Source organism: Phalangium opilio, unplaced genomic scaffold (genome assembly GCF_054372755.1).
Source record: "Phalangium opilio isolate 3A_F unplaced genomic scaffold, DU_Popi_V2 ptg000209l_1, whole genome shotgun sequence".
Classification (NCBI taxonomy): domain Eukaryota; kingdom Metazoa; phylum Arthropoda; class Arachnida; order Opiliones; family Phalangiidae; genus Phalangium; species Phalangium opilio.
In genome coordinates this window covers 12,376,251-12,393,389 of record NW_028324217.1, presented here as the reverse complement: position 1 = coordinate 12,393,389, position 17,139 = coordinate 12,376,251, and the positions used below count along the sequence as shown (strand labels likewise).

Genomic DNA, 17,139 nt, shown 5'->3' with positions numbered 1-17,139 from the left:
TTGAAAAACTTTGGCTTTTTACGTTACATCTGAGACCCCACAACACCTCTCCCGGGTGGGCTCGAACCACCAACCTTTCGGTTAACAGCCGAACGCGCTAACCACTTCGCCACGGAAGCCCAAAAATTAAATGGTCGTCAGGTATTGTGGAAAAACTCTGACTTTTTACGTCACATCTGAGACCTCACAACACTGCTCCCGGGTGGGCTCGAACCACCAACCTTTTGAATAACAGCTGAGCGCGCTAACTATTGCGCCAAGGAAGCTCAGAAATTAAATGGTTGTCAGGTATTGTGGAAAAGTTATGACTTTTCACGCTACATCTGAGACCCCACAACACCTCTTCCGGGTGGGCACGAACCACCAACCTTTCGGTTAACAGCTGAACGCGCTAACCATTGCGTCACGGAAGCCCAAAAATTAAATGTTCGTCAGGAACTGTTGAAAAACTTTGGCTTTTTACGTTACATCTGAGACCCCACAACACCTCTCCCGGGTGAGCTCGAACCACCAACCTTTCGGTTAACAGCCGAACGCGCTAACCACTACGCCACGGAAGCCCAAAAATTAAATGGTCGTCAGGTATTGTGGAAAAACTCTGACTTTTTACGTCACATCTGAGACCTCACAACACTGCTCCCGGGTGGGCTCGAACCACCAACCTTTTGAATAACAGCTGAGCGCGCTAACCATTGCGCCAAGGAAGCTCAGAAATTAAATGGTCGTCAGGTATTGTGGAAAAGTTATGACTTTTCACGCTACATCTGAGACCCCACAACACCTCTCCCGGGTGGGCTCGAACCACCAACCTTTCGGTTAACAGGCGAACGCGCTAACCATTGAGCCACGGAAGCTCGGAACTTAAATGGTTGTCAGGTATTGTGGAAAAGTTATGACTTTTCACGCTACATCTGAGACCCCACAACACCTCTCCCGGGTGGGCTCGAACCACCAACCTTTCGGTTAACAGCCGAACGCGCTAACCACTGCGCCACAGAAGCCCAAAAATTAAATGGTCGTCAGGTATTGCGGAAAAACTCTGACTTTTTACGTCACACCTGAGACCTCACAACACTGCTCCCGGGTGGGCTCGAACCACCAACCTTTTGAATAACAGCTGAGCGCGCTAACCATTGCGCCAAGGAAGCTCAGAAATTAAATGGTTGTCAGGTATTGTGGAAAAGTTATGACTTTTCACGCTACATCTGAGACCCCACAACACCTCTCCTGGGTGGGCTCGAACCACCAACCTTTTGGTTAACAGCCAAACGCGCTAACCACTGCGCCACGGAAGCTCGGAACTTAAATGGTTGTCAGGTATTGTGGAAAAGTTATGACTTTTCACGCTACATCTGAGACCCCACAACACCTCTTCCGGGTGGGCTCGAACCACCAACCTTTCGGTTAACAGCTGAACGCGCTAACCATTGCGTCACGGAAGCCCAAAAATTAAATGTTCGTCAGGAATTGTTGAAAAACTTTGGCTTTTTACGTTACATCTGAGACCCCACAACACCTCTCCCGGGTGGGCTCGAACCACCAACCTTTCGGTTAACAGCCGAACGCGCTAACCACTACGCCACGGAAGCCCAAAAATTAAATGGTCGTCAGGTATTGTGGAAAAACTCTGACTTTTTACGTCACATCTGAGACCTCACAACACTGCTCCCGGGTGGGCTCGAACCACCAACCTTTTGAATAACAGCTGAGCGCGCTAACCATTGCGCCAAGGAAGCTCAGAAATTAAATGGTTGTCAGGTATTGTGGAAAAGTTATGACTTTTCACGCTACATCTGAGACCCCACAACACCTCTCCTGGGTGGGCTCGAACCACCAACCTTTTGGTTAACAGCCGAACGCGCTAGCCACTGCGCCACGGAAGCCCAAAAATTAAATGGTCGTCAGGTATTGTGGAAAAACTCCGACTTTTTACGTCACATCTGATACATCACAACACTGCTCCCGGGTGGGCTCGAACCACCAACCTTTTGAATAACAGCTGAGCGCGCTAACCATTGCGCCACGGAAGCTCAGAAATTAAATGGTTGTCAGGTATTGTGGAAAAGTTATGACTTTTCACGCTACATCTGAGACTACACAACACCTCTCCCGGGTGGGCTCGAACCACCAACCTTTCGGTTAACAGGCGAACGCGCTAACCATTGAGCCACGGAGGCTCGGAACTTAAATGGTTGTCAGGTATTGTGGAAAAGTTATGACTTTTCACGCTACATCTGAGACCCCACAACACCTCTCCCGGGTGGGCTCGAACCACCAACCTTTCGGTTAACAGCCGAACGCGCTAACCACTGCGCCACAGAAGCCCAAAAATTAAATGGTCGTCAGGTATTGCGGAAAAACTCTGACTTTTTACGTCACACCTGAGACCTCACAACACTGCTCCCGGGTGGGAACCACCAACCTTTTGAATAACAGCTGAGCGCGCTAACCATTGCGCCAAGGAAGCTCAGAAATTAAATGGTTGTCAGGTATTGTGGAAAAGTTATGACTTTTCACGCTACATCTGAGACCCCACAACACCTCTCCTGGGTGGGCTCGAACCACCAACCTTTTGGTTAACAGCCGAACGCGCTAGCCACTGCGCCACGGAAGCCCAAAAATTAAATGGTCGTCAGGTATTGTGGAAAAACTCCGACTTTTTACGTCACATCTGATACATCACAACACTGCTCCCGGGTGGGCTCGAACCACCAACCTTTTGAATAACAGCTGAGCGCGCTAACCATTGCGCCACGGAAGCTCAGAAATTAAATGGTTGTCAGGTATTGTGGAAAAGTTATGACTTTTCACGCTACATCTGAGACTACACAACACCTCTCCCGGGTGGGCTCGAACCACCAACCTTTCGGTTAACAGGCGAACGCGCTAACCATTGAGCCACGGAGGCTCGGAACTTAAATGGTTGTCAGGTATTGTGGAAAAGTTATGACTTTTCACGCTACATCTGAGACCCCACAACACCTCTCCCGGGTGGGCTCGAACCACCAACCTTTCGGTTAACAGCCGAACGCGCTAACCACTGCGCCACAGAAGCCCAAAAATTAAATGGTCGTCAGGTATTGCGGAAAAACTCTGACTTTTTACGTCACACCTGAGACCTCACAACACTGCTCCCGGGTGGGCTCGAACCACCAACCTTTTGAATAACAGCTGAGCGCGCTAACCATTGCGCCAAGGAAGCTCAGAAATTAAATGGTTGTCAGGTATTGTGGAAAAGTTATGACTTTTCACGCTACATCTGAGACCCCACAACACCTCTCCTGGGTGGGCTCGAACCACCAACCTTTTGGTTAACAGCCGAACGCGCTAGCCACTGCGCCACGGAAGCCCAAAAATTAAATGGTCGTCAGGTATTGTGGAAAAACTCCGACTTTTTACGTCACATCTGATACATCACAACACTGCTCCCGGGTGGGCTCGAACCACCAACCTTTTGAATAACAGCTGAGCGCGCTAACCATTGCGCCACGGAAGCTCAGAAATTAAATGGTTGTCAGGTATTGTGGAAAAGTTATGACTTTTCACGCTACATCTGAGACTACACAACACCTCTCCCGGGTGGGCTCGAACCACCAACCTTTCGGTTAACAGGCGAACGCGCTAACCATTGAGCCACGGAGGCTCGGAACTTAAATGGTTGTCAGGTATTGTGGAAAAGTTATGACTTTTCACGCTACATCTGAGACCCCACAACACCTCTCCCGGGTGGGCTCGAACCACCAACCTTTCGGTTAACAGCCGAACGCGCTAACCACTGCGCCACAGAAGCCCAAAAATTAAATGGTCGTCAGGTATTGCGGAAAAACTCTGACTTTTTACGTCACACCTGAGACCTCACAACACTGCTCCCGGGTGGGCTCGAACCACCAACCTTTTGAATAACAGCTGAGCGCGCTAACCATTGCGCCAAGGAAGCTCAGAAATTAAATGGTTGTCAGGTATTGTGGAAAAGTTATGACTTTTCACGCTACATCTGAGACCCCACAACACCTCTCCTGGGTGGGCTCGAACCACCAACCTTTTGGTTAACAGCCAAACGCGCTAACCACTGCGCCACGGAAGCTCGGAACTTAAATGGTTGTCAGGTATTGTGGAAAAGTTATGACTTTTCACGCTACATCTGAGACCCCACAACACCTCTTCCGGGTGGGCTCGAACCACCAACCTTTCGGTTAACAGCTGAACGCGCTAACCATTGCGTCACGGAAGCCCAAAAATTAAATGTTCGTCAGGAATTGTTGAAAAACTTTGGCTTTTTACGTTACATCTGAGACCCCACAACACCTCTCCCGGGTGGGCTCGAACCACCAACCTTTCGGTTAACAGCCGAACGCGCTAGCCACTACGCCACGGAAGCCCAAAAATTAAATGGTCGTCAGGTATTGTGGAAAAACTCTGACTTTTTACGTCACATCTGAGACCTCACAACACTGCTCCCGGGTGGGCTCGAACCACCAACCTTTTGAATAACAGCTGAGCGCGCTAACCATTGCGCCAAGGAAGCTCAGAAATTAAATGGTTGTCAGGTATTGTGGAAAAGTTATGACTTTTCACGCTACATCTGAGACCCCACAACACCTCTCCTGGGTGGGCTCGAACCACCAACCTTTTGGTTAACAGCCGAACGCGCTAGCCACTGCGCCACGGAAGCCCAAAAATTAAATGGTCGTCAGGTATTGTGGAAAAACTCCGACTTTTTACGTCACATCTGATACATCACAACACTGCTCCCGGGTGGGCTCGAACCACCAACCTTTTGAATAACAGCTGAGCGCGCTAACCATTGCGCCACGGAAGCTCAGAAATTAAATGGTTGTCAGGTATTGTGGAAAAGTTATGACTTTTCACGCTACATCTGAGACTACACAACACCTCTCCCGGGTGGGCTCGAACCACCAACCTTTCGGTTAACAGGCGAACGCGCTAACCATTGAGCCACGGAGGCTCGGAACTTAAATGGTTGTCAGGTATTGTGGAAAAGTTATGACTTTTCACGCTACATCTGAGACCCCACAACACCTCTCCCGGGTGGGCTCGAAACACCAACCTTTCGGTTAACAGCCGAACGCGCTAACCACTGCGCCACGGAAGCTCAGAAATTAAATGGTTGTCAGGTATTGTGGAAAAGTTATGACTTTTCACGCTACATCTGAGACTACACAACACCTCTCCCGGGTGGGCTCGAACCACCAAACTTTCGGTTAACAGGCGAACGCGCTAACCATTGAGCCACGGAGGCTCGGAACTTAAATGGTTGTCAGGTATTGTGGAAAAGTTATGACTTTTCACGCTACATCTGAGACCCCACAACACCTCTCCCGGGTGGGCTCGAACCACCAACCTTTCGGTTAACAGCCGAACGCGCTAACCACTGCGCCACAGAAGCCCAAAAATTAAATGGTCGTCAGGTATTGCGGAAAAACTCTGACTTTTTACGTCACACCTGAGACCTCACAACACTGCTCCCGGGTGGGCTCGAACCACCAACCTTTTGAATAACAGCTGAGCGCGCTAACCATTGCGCCAAGGAAGCTCAGAAATTAAATGGTTGTCAGGTATTGTGGAAAAGTTATGACTTTTCACGCTACATCTGAGACCCCACAACACCTCTCCTGGGTGGGCTCGAACCACCAACCTTTTGGTTAACAGCCGAACGCGCTAGCCACTGCGCCACGGAAGCCCAAAAATTAAATGGTCGTCAGGTATTGTGGAAAAACTCCGACTTTTTACGTCACATCTGATACATCACAACACTGCTCCCGGGTGGGCTCGAACCACCAACCTTTTGAATAACAGCTGAGCGCGCTAACCATTGCGCCACGGAAGCTCAGAAATTAAATGGTTGTCAGGTATTGTGGAAAAGTTATGACTTTTCACGCTACATCTGAGACTACACAACACCTCTCCCGGGTGGGCTCGAACCACCAACCTTTCGGTTAACAGGCGAACGCGCTAACCATTGAGCCACGGAGGCTCGGAACTTAAATGGTTGTCAGGTATTGTGGAAAAGTTATGACTTTTCACGCTACATCTGAGACCCCACAACACCTCTCCCGGGTGGGCTCGAACCACCAACCTTTCGGTTAACAGCCGAACGCGCTAACCACTGCGCCACAGAAGCCCAAAAATTAAATGGTCGTCAGGTATTGCGGAAAAACTCTGACTTTTTACGTCACACCTGAGACCTCACAACACTGCTCCCGGGTGGGCTCGAACCACCAACCTTTTGAATAACAGCTGAGCGCGCTAACCATTGCGCCAAGGAAGCTCAGAAATTAAATGGTTGTCAGGTATTGTGGAAAAGTTATGACTTTTCACGCTACATCTGAGACCCCACAACACCTCTCCTGGGTGGGCTCGAACCACCAACCTTTTGGTTAACAGCCAAACGCGCTAACCACTGCGCCACGGAAGCTCGGAACTTAAATGGTTGTCAGGTATTGTGGAAAAACTTTGGCTTTTTACGTTACATCTGAGACCCCACAACACCTCTCCCGGGTGGGCTCGAACCACCAACCTTTCGGTTAACAGCCGAACGCGCTAGCCACTACGCCACGGAAGCCCAAAAATTAAATGGTCGTCAGGTATTGTGGAAAAACTCTGACTTTTTACGTCACATCTGAGACCTCACAACACTGCTCCCGGGTGGGCTCGAACCACCAACCTTTTGAATAACAGCTGAGCGCGCTAACCATTGCGCCAAGGAAGCTCAGAAATTAAATGGTTGTCAGGTATTGTGGAAAAGTTATGACTTTTCACGCTACATCTGAGACCCCACAACACCTCTCCTGGGTGGGCTCGAACCACCAACCTTTTGGTTAACAGCCAAACGCGCTAACCACTGCGCCACGGAAGCTCGGAACTTAAATGGTTGTCAGGTATTGTGGAAAAGTTATGACTTTTCACGCTACATCTGAGACCCCACAACACCTCTCCCGGGTGGGCTCGAACCACCAACCTTTCGGTTAACAGCCGAACGCGCTAGCCACTACGCCACGGAAGCCCAAAAATTAAATGGTCGTCAGGTATTGTGGAAAAACTCTGACTTTTTACGTCACATCTGAGACCTCACAACACTGCTCCCGGGTGGGCTCGAACCACCAACCTTTTGAATAACAGCTGAGCGCGCTAACCATTGCGCCAAGGAAGCTCAGAAATTAAATGGTTGTCAGGTATTGTGGAAAAGTTATGACTTTTCACGCTACATCTGAGACCCCACAACACCTCTCCTGGGTGGGCTCGAACCACCAACCTTTTGGTTAACAGCCGAACGCGCTAGCCACTGCGCCACGGAAGCCCAAAAATTAAATGGTCGTCAGGTATTGTGGAAAAACTCCGACTTTTTACGTCACATCTGATACATCACAACACTGCTCCCGGGTGGGCTCGAACCACCAACCTTTTGAATAACAGCTGAGCGCGCTAACCATTGCGCCACGGAAGCTCAGAAATTAAATGGTTGTCAGGTATTGTGGAAAAGTTATGACTTTTCACGCTACATCTGAGACCCCACAACACCTCTCCTGGGTGGGCTCGAACCACCAACCTTTTGGTTAACAGCCGAACGCGCTAGCCACTGCGCCACGGAAGCCCAAAAATTAAATGGTCGTCAGGTATTGTGGAAAAACTCCGACTTTTTACGTCACATCTGATACATCACAACACTGCTCCCGGGTGGGCTCGAACCACCAACCTTTTGAATAACAGCTGAGCGCGCTAACCATTGCGCCACGGAAGCTCAGAAATTAAATGGTTGTCAGGTATTGTGGAAAAGTTATGACTTTTCACGCTACATCTGAGACTACACAACACCTCTCCCGGGTGGGCTCGAACCACCAACCTTTCGGTTAACAGGCGAACGCGCTAACCATTGAGCCACGGAGGCTCGGAACTTAAATGGTTGTCAGGTATTGTGGAAAAGTTATGACTTTTCACGCTACATCTGAGACCCCACAACACCTCTCCCGGGTGGGCTCGAAACACCAACCTTTCGGTTAACAGCCGAACGCGCTAACCACTGCGCCACGGAAGCTCAGAAATTAAATGGTTGTCAGGTATTGTGGAAAAGTTATGACTTTTCACGCTACATCTGAGACTACACAACACCTCTCCCGGGTGGGCTCGAACCACCAACCTTTCGGTTAACAGGCGAACGCGCTAACCATTGAGCCACGGAGGCTCGGAACTTAAATGGTTGTCAGGTATTGTGGAAAAGTTATGACTTTTCACGCTACATCTGAGACCCCACAACACCTCTCCCGGGTGGGCTCGAACCACCAACCTTTCGGTTAACAGCCGAACGCGCTAACCACTGCGCCACAGAAGCCCAAAAATTAAATGGTCGTCAGGTATTGCGGAAAAACTCTGACTTTTTACGTCACACCTGAGACCTCACAACACTGCTCCCGGGTGGGCTCGAACCACCAACCTTTTGAATAACAGCTGAGCGCGCTAACCATTGCGCCAAGGAAGCTCAGAAATTAAATGGTTGTCAGGTATTGTGGAAAAGTTATGACTTTTCACGCTACATCTGAGACCCCACAACACCTCTCCTGGGTGGGCTCGAACCACCAACCTTTTGGTTAACAGCCAAACGCGCTAACCACTGCGCCACGGAAGCTCGGAACTTAAATGGTTGTCAGGTATTGTGGAAAAGTTATGACTTTTCACGCTACATCTGAGACCCCACAACACCTCTTCCGGGTGGGCTCGAACCACCAACCTTTCGGTTAACAGCTGAACGCGCTAACCATTGCGTCACGGAAGCCCAAAAATTAAATGTTCGTCAGGAATTGTTGAAAAACTTTGGCTTTTTACGTTACATCTGAGACCCCACAACACCTCTCCCGGGTGGGCTCGAACCACCAACCTTTCGGTTAACAGCCGAACGCGCTAACCACTACGCCACGGAAGCCCAAAAATTAAATGGTCGTCAGGTATTGTGGAAAAACTCTGACTTTTTACGTCACATCTGAGACCTCACAACACTGCTCCCGGGTGGGCTCGAACCACCAACCTTTTGAATAACAGCTGAGCGCGCTAACCATTGCGCCAAGGAAGCTCAGAAATTAAATGGTTGTCAGGTATTGTGGAAAAGTTATGACTTTTCACGCTACATCTGAGACCCCACAACACCTCTCCTGGGTGGGCTCGAACCACCAACCTTTTGGTTAACAGCCGAACGCGCTAGCCACTGCGCCACGGAAGCCCAAAAATTAAATGGTCGTCAGGTATTGTGGAAAAACTCCGACTTTTTACGTCACATCTGATACATCACAACACTGCTCCCGGGTGGGCTCGAACCACCAACCTTTTGAATAACAGCTGAGCGCGCTAACCATTGCGCCACGGAAGCTCAGAAATTAAATGGTTGTCAGGTATTGTGGAAAAGTTATGACTTTTCACGCTACATCTGAGACTACACAACACCTCTCCCGGGTGGGCTCGAACCACCAACCTTTCGGTTAACAGGCGAACGCGCTAACCATTGAGCCACGGAGGCTCGGAACTTAAATGGTTGTCAGGTATTGTGGAAAAGTTATGACTTTTCACGCTACATCTGAGACCCCACAACACCTCTCCCGGGTGGGCTCGAAACACCAACCTTTCGGTTAACAGCCGAACGCGCTAACCACTGCGCCACAGAAGCCCAAAAATTAAATGGTCGTCAGGTATTGCGGAAAAACTCTGACTTTTTACGTCACACCTGAGACCTCACAACACTGCTCCCGGGTGGGCTCGAACCACCAACCTTTTGAATAACAGCTGAGCGCGCTAACCATTGCGCAAAGGAAGCTCAGAAATTAAATGGTTGTCAGGTATTGTGGAAAAGTTATGACTTTTCACGCTACATCTGAGACCCCACAACACCTCTCCTGGGTGGGCTCGAACCACCAACCTTTTGGTTAACAGCCAAACGCGCTAACCACTGCGCCACGGAAGCTCGGAACTTAAATGGTTGTCAGGTATTGTGGAAAAGTTATGACTTTTCACGCTACATCTGAGACCCCACAACACCTCTTCCGGGTGGGCTCGAACCACCAACCTTTCGGTTAACAGCTGAACGCGCTAACCATTGCGTCACGGAAGCCCAAAAATTAAATGTTCGTCAGGAATTGTTGAAAAACTTTGGCTTTTTACGTTACATCTGAGACCCCACAACACCTCTCCCGGGTGGGCTCGAACCACCAACCTTTCGGTTAACAGCCGAACGCGCTAACCACTACGCCACGGAAGCCCAAAAATTAAATGGTCGTCAGGTATTGTGGAAAAACTCTGACTTTTTACGTCACATCTGAGACCTCACAACACTGCTCCCGGGTGGGCTCGAACCACCAACCTTTTGAATAACAGCTGAGCGCGCTAACCATTGCGCCAAGGAAGCTCAGAAATTAAATGGTTGTCAGGTATTGTGGAAAAGTTATGACTTTTCACGCTACATCTGAGACCCCACAACACCTCTCCTGGGTGGGCTCGAACCACCAACCTTTTGAATAACAGCTGAGCGCGCTAACCATTGCGCCAAGGAAGCTCAGAAATTAAATGTTTGTCAGGTATTGTGGAAAAGTTATGACTTTTCACGCTACATCTGAGACCCCACAACACCTCTCCTGGGTGGGCTCGAACCACCAACCTTTTGGTTAACAGCCGAACGTGCTAGCCACTGCGCCACGGAAGCCCAAAAATTAAATGGTCGTCAGGTATTGTGGAAAAACTCCGACTTTTTACGTCACATCTGATACATCACAACACTGCTCCCGGGTGGGCTCGAACCACCAACCTTTTGAATAACAGCTGAGCGCGCTAACCATTGCGCCACGGAAGCTCAGAAATTAAATGGTTGTCAGGTATTGTGGAAAAGTTATGACTTTTCACGCTACATCTGAGACTACACAACACCTCTCCCGGGTGGGCTCGAACCACCAACCTTTCGGTTAACAGGCGAACGCGCTAACCATTGAGCCACGGAGGCTCGGAACTTAAATGGTTGTCAGGTATTGTGGAAAAGTTATGACTTTTCACGCTACATCTGAGACCCCACAACACCTCTCCCGGGTGGGCTCGAACCACCAACCTTTCGGTTAACAGCCGAACGCGCTAACCACTGCGCCACAGAAGCCCAAAAATTAAATGGTCGTCAGGTATTGCGGAAAAACTCTGACTTTTTACGTCACACCTGAGACCTCACAACACTGCTCCCGGGTGGGCTCGAACCACCAACCTTTTGAATAACAGCTGAGCGCGCTAACCATTGCGCCAAGGAAGCTCAGAAATTAAATGGTTGTCAGGTATTGTGGAAAAGTTATGACTTTTCACGCTACATCTGAGACCCCACAACACCTCTCCTGGGTGGGCTCGAACCACCAACCTTTTGGTTAACAGCCAAACGCGCTAACCACTGCGCCACGGAAGCTCGTAACTTAAATGGTTGTCAGGTATTGTGGAAAAGTTATGACTTTTCACGCTACATCTGAGACCCCACAACACCTCTTCCGGGTGGGCTCGAACCACCAACCTTTCGGTTAACAGCTGAACGCGCTAACCATTGCGTCACGGAAGCCCAAAAATTAAATGTTCGTCAGGAATTGTTGAAAAACTTTGGCTTTTTACGTTACATCTGAGACCCCACAACACCTCTCCCGGGTGGGCTCGAACCACCAACCTTTCGGTTAACAGCCGAACGCGCTAACCACTACGCCACGGAAGCCCAAAAATTAAATGGTCGTCAGGTATTGTGGAAAAACTCTGACTTTTTACGTCACATCTGAGACCTCACAACACTGCTCCCGGGTGGGCTCGAACCACCAACCTTTTGAATAACAGCTGAGCGCGCTAACCATTGCGCCAAGGAAGCTCAGAAATTAAATGGTTGTCAGGTATTGTGGAAAAGTTATGACTTTTCACGCTACATCTGAGACCCCACAACACCTCTCCTGGGTGGGCTCGAACCACCAACCTTTTGGTTAACAGCCGAACGCGCTAGCCACTGCGCCACGGAAGCCCAAAAATTAAATGGTCGTCAGGTATTGTGGAAAAACTCCGACTTTTTACGTCACATCTGATACATCACAACACTGCTCCCGGGTGGGCTCGAACCACCAACCTTTTGAATAACAGCTGAGCGCGCTAACCATTGCGCCACGGAAGCTCAGAAATTAAATGGTTGTCAGGTATTGTGGAAAAGTTATGACTTTTCACGCTACATCTGAGACTACACAACACCTCTCCCGGGTGGGCTCGAACCACCAACCTTTCGGTTAACAGGCGAACGCGCTAACCATTGAGCCACGGAGGCTCGGAACTTAAATGGTTGTCAGGTATTGTGGAAAAGTTATGACTTTTCACGCTACATCTGAGACCCCACAACACCTCTCCCGGGTGGGCTCGAAACACCAACCTTTCGGTTAACAGCCGAACGCGCTAACCACTGCGCCACAGAAGCCCAAAAATTAAATGGTCGTCAGGTATTGCGGAAAAACTCTGACTTTTTACGTCACACCTGAGACCTCACAACACTGCTCCCGGGTGGGCTCGAACCACCAACCTTTTGAATAACAGCTGAGCGCGCTAACCATTGCGCCAAGGAAGCTCAGAAATTAAATGGTTGTCAGGTATTGTGGAAAAGTTATGACTTTTCACGCTACATCTGAGACCCCACAACACCTCTCCTGGGTGGGCTCGAACCACCAACCTTTTGGTTAACAGCCAAACGCGCTAACCACTGCGCCACGGAAGCTCGGAACTTAAATGGTTGTCAGGTATTGTGGAAAAGTTATGACTTTTCACGCTACATCTGAGACCCCACAACACCTCTTCCGGGTGGGCTCGAACCACCAACCTTTCGGTTAACAGCTGAACGCGCTAACCATTGCGTCACGGAAGCCCAAAAATTAAATGTTCGTCAGGAATTGTTGAAAAACTTTGGCTTTTTACGTTACATCTGAGACCCCACAACACCTCTCCCGGGTGGGCTCGAACCACCAACCTTTCGGTTAACAGCCGAACGCGCTAACCACTACGCCACGGAAGCCCAAAAATTAAATTGTCGTCAGGTATTGTGGAAAAACTCTGAATTTTTACGTCACATCTGAGACCTCACAACACTGCTCTCGGGTGGGCTCGAACCACCAACCTTTTGAATAACAGCTGAGCGCGCTAACCATTGCGCCAAGGAAGCTCAGAAATTAAATGGTTGTCAGGTATTGTGGAAAAGTTATGACTTTTCACGCTACATCTGTGACCCCACAACACCTCTCCTGGGTGGGCTCGAACCACCAACCTTTTGGTTAACAGCCGAACGCGCTAACCACTGCGCCACGGAAGCCCAAAAATTAAATGGTCGTCAGGTATTGTGGAAAAACTCTGACTTTTTACGTCACATCTGAGACCTCACAACACTGCTCCCGGGTGGGCTCTAACCACCAACCTTTTGAATAACAGCTGAGCGCGCTAACCATTGAGCAACGGAAGCTCAGAAGTTAAATGGTTATCAGGTATTGTGGAAAAGTTATGACTTTTCACGCTACATCTGAGACCCCATTACAACTCTCCCGGGTGGGCTCGAACCACCAACCTTTCGGTTAACAGGTGAACACGCTAACCATTGCGCCACGGAAGCTCACAAATTAAATGGTTGTCAGGTATTGTGGAAAAGTTATGACTTTTCACGCAACATCTGAGACCACACAACACCTCTCCCGGGTGGGCTCGAACCACTAACCTTTCGGTTAACAGCCGAACGCGCTAACCACTGCGCCACGGAAGCCCAAAAATTAAATGGTCGTCAGGTATTGTGGAAAAACTCTGACTTTTTACGTCACATCTGAGACCTCACAACACTGCTCCCTGGTGGGCTCGAACCACCAACCTTTTGAATAACAGCTGAGCGCGCTAACCATTGCGCCAAGGAAGCTCAGAAATTAAATGGTTGTCAGGTATTGTGGAAAAGTTATGACTTTTCACGCTACATCTGAGACCCCACAACACCTCTCCTGGGTGGGCTCGAACCACCAACCTTTTGGTTAACAGCCGAACGCGCTAACCACTGCGCCACGGAAGCCCAAAAATTAAATGGTCGTCAGGTATTGTGGAAAAATTCTGACTTTTTACGTCACATCTGAGACCTCACAACACTGCTCCCGGGTGGGCTCTAACCACCAACCTTTTGAATAACAGCTGAGCGCGCTAACCATTGAGCCACGGAAGCTCAGAAGTTAAATGGTTATCAGGTATTGTGGAAAAGTTATGACTTTTCACGCTACATCTGAGACCCCATTACAACTCTCCCGGGTGGGCTCGAACCACCAACCTTTCGGTTAACAGGTGAACGCGCTAACCATTGCGCCACGGAAGCTCACAAATTAAATGGTTGTCAGGTATTGTGGAAAAGTTATGACTTTTCACGCTACATCTGAGACCACACAACACCTCTTTCGGGTGGGCTCAAACCACTAACCTTTCGGTTAACAGCCGAACGCGCTAACCATTGAGTCACGGAAGCTCGGAAATTGAATGGTTGTCAGGTATTGAGGAAAAGTTATGACTTTTCACGCTACATCTGAGACCCCACAACACCTCTCCCGGGTGGGCTCGAACCAACAACCCTTCGGTTAACAGCCGAACGCGCTAACCATCGCGCCACGGAAGCCCAAAAATTAAATGGTCGTCAGGTATTGTGGAAAAACTCTGACTTTTTATGTCACATCTGAGACCTCACAACACTGCTCCCGGGTGGGCTCGAACCACCAACCTTTTGAATAACAGCTGAGCGCGCTAACCATTGCGCCAAGGAAGCTCAGAAATTAAATGGTTGTCAGGTATTGTGGAAAAGTTATGACTTTTCACGCTACATCTGAGACCCCACAACACCTCTCCTGGGTGGGCTCGAACCACCAACCTTTTGGTTAACAGCCAAACGCGCTAACCACTGCGCCACGGAAGCTCGGAACTTAAATGGTTGTCAGGAATTGTTGAAAACTTTGGCTTTTTACGTTATATCTGAGACCCCACAACACCTCTCCCGGGTGGGCTCGAACCACCGACCTTTCGGTTAACAGCCGAACGCGCTAACCACTGCGCCACGGAAGCCCAAAAATTAAATGGTCGTCAGTTATTGTGGAAAAACTCTGACTTTTTACGTCACATCTGAGACCTCACAACACTGCTCCCAGGTGGGATCGAACCACCAACCTTTTGAATAACAGCTGAGCGCGCTAACCATTGCGCCAAGGAAGCTCAGAAATTAAATGGTTGTCAGGTATTGTGGAAAAGTTATGACTTTTCACGCTACATCTGAGACCACACAACACCTCTCCCGGGTGGGCTCGAACCACCAACCTTTCGGTTATCAGCCGAACGCGCTAACCATTGAGCCACGGAAGCTCGGAACTTAAATGGTTGTCAGGTATTGTGGAAAAGTTATGACTTTTCACGCTACATCTGAGACCCCACAACACCTCTCCCGGGTGGGCTCGAACCAACAACCCTTCGGTTAACAGCCGAACGCGCTAACCATCGCGCCACGGAAGCCCAAAAATTAAATGGTCGTCAGGTATTGTGGAAAAACTTTGGCTTTTTACGTTACATCTGAGACTCCAAAACACCTCTCCCTGGTGGGCTCGAACCACCAACCTTTCGGTTAACAGCCGAACGCGCTAACCACTGCGCCACAAAAGCCCAAAAATTAAATGGTCGTCAGGTATTGTGGAAAAACTCTGACTTTTTATGTCACATCACAGACCTCACAACACTGCTCCCGGGTGGGCTCGAACCACCAACCTTTTGAATAACAGCTGAGCGCGCTAACCATTGCGCCAAGGAAGCTCAGAAATTAAATGGTTGTCAGGTATTGTGGAAAAGTTATGACTTTTCACGCTACATCTGAGACCCCACAACACCTCTCCTGGGTGGGCTCGAACCACCAACCTTTTGGTTAACAGCCAAACGCGCTAACCACTGCGCCACGGAAGCTCGGAACTTAAATGGTTGTCAGGAATTGTTGAAAACTTTGGCTTTTTACGTTATATCTGAGACCCCACAACACCTCTCCCGGGTGGGCTCGAACCACCGACCTTTCGGTTAACAGCCGAACGCGCTAACCACTGCGCCACGGAAGCCCAAAAATTAAATGGTCGTCAGTTATTGTGGAAAAACTCTGACTTTTTACGTCACATCTGAGACCTCACAACACTGCTCCCAGGTGGGATCGAACATCCAACCTTTTGAATAACAGCTGAGCGCGCTAACCATTGCGCCAAGGAAGCTCAGAAATTAAATGGTTGTCAGGTATTGTGGAAAAGTTATGACTTTTCACGCTACATCTGAGACCACACAACACCTCTCCCGGGTGGGCACGAACCACCAACCTTTCGGTTATCAGCCGAACGCGCTAACCATTGAGCCACGGAAGCTCGGAACTTAAATGGTTGTCAGGTATTCTGGAAAAGTTATGACTTTTCACGCTACATCTGAGACCCCACAACACCTCTTCCGGGTGGGCTCGAACCACCAACCTTTCGGTTAACAGCTGAACGCGCTAACCATTGCGCCACGGAAGCCCAAAAATTAAATGGTCGTCAGGTATTGTGGAAAAACTCCGACTTTTTACGTCACATCTGAGACCTCACAACACTGCTCCCGGGTGGGCTCGAACCACCAACCTTTTGAATAACAGCTGAGCGCGCTAACCATTGCGCCACGGAAGCGCAGAAATTAACTGGTTGTCAGGTATTGTGGAAAAGTTATGACTTTTCACGCTACATCTGAGACCACACAACACCTCTCCCTGGTGGGCTCGAACCTCCAACTTTTCGGGTAACAGCCGAACGCGCTAACCATTGAGCCACGGAAGCTCGGAACTTAAATGGTTGTCAGGTATTGTGGAAAAGTTATGACTTTTCACGCTACATCTGAGACCCCACAACACCTCTTCCGGGTGGGCTCGAACCACCAACCTTTCGGTTAACAGCTGAACGCGCTAACCATTGAGCCACGGAAGCTCGGAAATTAAATGTTTGTCAGGTATTGTGGAAAAGTTATGACTTTTCACGCTACATCTGAGACCCCACAACACCTCTCCTGGGTGGGCCCGAACCACCAACCTTTCGGTTAACAGCCGAA

At 49.3% G+C, this 17,139-nt stretch overlaps 2 non-coding genes across 2 annotated transcripts; both read right to left on the bottom strand.

Annotated features, from left to right (window-relative positions):
* Nucleotides 1–15,329: 15,329 nt before the first annotated feature.
* Nucleotides 15,330–15,402, bottom strand: TRNAI-GAU (transfer RNA isoleucine (anticodon GAU)). Its single transcript has one exon. It is a non-coding gene; the product is annotated as a tRNA-Ile (tRNA).
* Nucleotides 15,403–16,357: 955 nt separating this feature from the next.
* TRNAI-GAU (transfer RNA isoleucine (anticodon GAU)) lies at nucleotides 16,358–16,430 on the bottom strand. The gene has a single exon. It is a non-coding gene; the product is annotated as a tRNA-Ile (tRNA).
* Nucleotides 16,431–17,139: the final 709 nt, after the last annotated feature.